Raw genomic sequence first — 3815 nt, 5'->3', positions numbered from 1 at the left:
TACAATAGTCAATACAGTCTGGTACTAGTACAACAACAGACACACAGACTAATGGAACAGAACTGAGAACTCAGAAGTAAATCCACTCCTCGGAAGGAAGGTAGTGATACCGCCTGGGAAACCCAAGGAGCCAAGGAGGGGTTGCTCTGAGACGGGTCTGACTTGATGGCACATAACAACAACAACAACATGAACAACTGGTCTTCAACAAAGGGCCAAAGTCTATTCAATGGGGAAGAGACAGTCTCTTTAACATATGGTGCTGGCAAAACTGAATATCCATTTGCAGGAAAATGAATCAAGATTCATACCTCACACCATATACAAAAACTACCTCAAGATAGATCAAAGATTTAAATGTAAAATCTAAAATAATAAAGATCATGGAAGAAAAAACAGACACCAACTCAGGATATGCCTTATTTTATGGCATAAATAATCTATCAAACATAAGTAAAATTCACAAACAACAGAAGATAAACTGGACAACTAGGACTGCCTAAAAAATTAAACACTTACGTGCATCAAAAGTCTTCTCCAAGAGAGTAAAAAGAGAACCTACAGACTGGGGGAAAAAGTTGGCCACAACATTTCTGACAAAGGTCTAATGCTTAAAATTTATAGAAAATTCTAACACCTCAACAATAAAAAGACAGTTAAAAAAAAGGGCAAAGGACATGAAAAGACACTTCAACAAAGAAGACATTCAGGTAGCCAAAAATACATGAAGAGATGCTTGCACTCATTATCACTGTTGTTATGTGCTGTTGAGTCGGGCCCGACTCACAGCGACCCCTCCGTGGGTTTCTGAGGCAGTATCAGTACGGAAGTAGATTGCCCCATCTTCCTTCCGAGGAGTGGTTGCTGGGTTTGAACCACCAGGCTTCTGGTTAGCAGTCAAGTGCCTTAGGCACTACACTACCAGTGCTCCTATAAGAATAGCTAAAATAAAAAATAATACCAAGTACTGGGATTCTAATACATTGTTGGTGAAAATGCAAAATGGCACAGCCATTTTGGAAAACAGTTGAGCGTTTTCTTAGTAAGTTAAACACATACTTACCACATGATCCTGTAATCTCATTGCTAGATATTTATTCAAGAGAAATGAAAACTTACACTTATTAAAAACCTACATGTAAATGCTTATAGCAGATTTACTAATAACTGCCAAAAACTAGAAACAACACAAATGCCTTCAATCTATGAGCGGTGAAACAAACTGAAATACATCCATACTATTCGATAATTTAAAAAAAAAATGATACATGCAATAATACAGATGAATGTCAAACACACTATCCTAAGTGAAATAAGCCAGATAAAGACAGTGTAATTCCATTCATATGACATTCTGGAAAACGCCAACACTATAGAAACAGAAAACAGAGCAGTTGTGCCAGAAGCTAAGGATGTGGAGAACTGACCACAAAGAGGCAGGAGGAAATTTTGGGGCAACAGAATTTTTCTGTATCTTGATTACTGTTGTTGTTGTTAGGTGCCATCGAGTTGTTTCTGACTCACAGAGACCCTAAGCACAGCAGAACAAAACACTGCCATGCCAGCTTCACCATCCTTGCTATACTTGAGTCCATCGCCACAGCCACTGTGTCAATCCATCTCATTGAGGGCCTTCCTCTCCTGTGTCAACCGCCCACCCCACCTTACTTGATTGTGATAGTGATAAAGTAAGTGACTTTGTCAAAACCCATAGAACTATATACCAAAAAGCATGAATGTTACTGAATGTAAATCTATTTCAATTTAAAAAAACCTAAACACCAAAATAGAAATATAGTAACTAACTTTCAAACTAGCTGAAACTCTGGTGGTATAGAGGATAAGGCACTTGGCTACTAACCAGACAGTCAGTGGTTCAAACCTACCAGCTGCTCCTTGGAAGGAAGATGGAGCAATCTACTTTCCTAAAGATTTAAAGCCTTGGGACTTCCAGTAAGATGAAGGAATAGGCAGACAAGCGACAAAGACCCTCTTCAACAAAGAAAAGAAAAATCAATTGACAGAGATACAAAAGATAATCCTGGACCCCTGAGCCTTGAAAGGAACTATACAGAAATGTATTAGGCACTAACTAGTGGAAAAACCTGAACGAAAACAGTGAGTACAGAAACTGTCGGAGCTGCGGACTGTCAACTACTCTGAAGGGACCAACAACCTGATTTCCAAGTGATGCTGGGACCTGAGAATGGACCTAAAGATCAGCCCTGGTCACCAAGGGCTGCAGGGATGACTGTGCTGGTGGCCTAAGACTAGGAAAGAAAACATCGAAGACAGAAAAAACCTGAGCTGTTGACTTTCTGCTGTCCAGAGGGTGCAGCCTTATTAATTGTTTACATGTGGCAGCCATTTTAGATATTTAAAGTGACCGAGGGCGTAGCCATATTGGATATTTAAAGTGACCAAGGGCGCAGCCATTTTCAAAGTTTACAAGCGGTGGCCATTTTGGATATTTAAAGTGACTGAGAGCACAGCCATTTTCAATGTTTACAAGCAGTGGCCATTTTGGATATTTAAAGTGACAGAGGGTGCAGCCATTTTGAATGTTTACAAGCGGCGACGATTTTGGATATCTAAAGTGACCAACGGCACAGCCATTTTGAATGTTTACAAAGGGTGGCCATTTTGGATAATTAAAGTGACTGAGGGCATAGCCATTTTGAACCTTCACAAGTGGCAGCCATTTTGGATTTTAAAGTGACAGCGTTCTCATTCAGATTTTAGGGACCTAAGAATAGGCTCTGTTTGCCAAGGTCGGCAGGTACATACAAGAGACTGACAACAAGAAAGGAGACAGGTGGTCAGTGTATATAAGTGCTGTCAACTAGTGAATAGAGAAGCACAGCACAGTAGCCTGCTTGCGCAGATAACATACAACAAAAACAAAAATAGTGGGCAAGTCACTCCAACATACAATCACCAATTAAATATAAACACAAAAAGTCACAATGTCTTGGAGACAACAGAGCATCACAGTCCACACAAAGCAGCAAGATAAACCAGAAGAAACAAGGGACCTGGATACAGACCCAAAACACATCCCTGAGGAAGACGCAGCATTGAAACTCCCTGACAAGGAATTGAACAGAATTATACTCAGATATCTTCAACAAATGGAGAGACACATCAAGGAAAACACAGAGAAAACCCTAGAACAATTTCAAAAGACAATACAAAAACAAAATGACAAAATAAATTAAAAATTAGAGATGATACAAAATCTACAGACAGAACTCCAAAAGATTAATACTAAATTTTCAGAAATAGATAAAACATTGAATGGGCAAAGGAGCAGAATTGAATCAATGGAAGACAGAATTGGTGAGATTGAAGGCAAATACCTGATCAGAAAAAAGATCAAGGCAAAATGAAGAAAGTCTAAGGTTCATGTGGAATACCATCAAAAGGCATAACCTACATGTAATAGGAATTCCAGAACAGGAAGCAAATAATAAAACCACAGAGAAAATTGTCAAAGATTTTTTTGGAAGAGAATTTTCCTGCTATGATGAAAGATGAGAAGCTATGCATTCAGGAAGTCCAACGAACCCCAAACAGGATAGACCCCAAAAGAAAATCACCCAGACATATCATCATCAAGCAAACCAAAGACAAATAAAGAATCTTAAAAGCAGCATGGACAAAACAAAAAGTTACCTACAAGGAGCAACCAATAAGACTAAGCTCGGATTTCTCAGCAGAAACCAGGCAGGCAAGAAGACAATGGGATGATATATATAAAACACTGCAGTGAATTGCTTGATGTGGCCCTTCTAGCCATTGTCCTCCATTCTGTG

Source organism: Orycteropus afer, unplaced genomic scaffold (genome assembly GCF_000298275.1).
Source record: "Orycteropus afer afer isolate SDZICR_OR568_19922 unplaced genomic scaffold, OryAfe1.0 scaffold00005, whole genome shotgun sequence".
In the NCBI taxonomy this organism is placed as follows: domain Eukaryota; kingdom Metazoa; phylum Chordata; class Mammalia; order Tubulidentata; family Orycteropodidae; genus Orycteropus; species Orycteropus afer.
Note: the sequence above shows the minus strand (reverse complement) of the source record.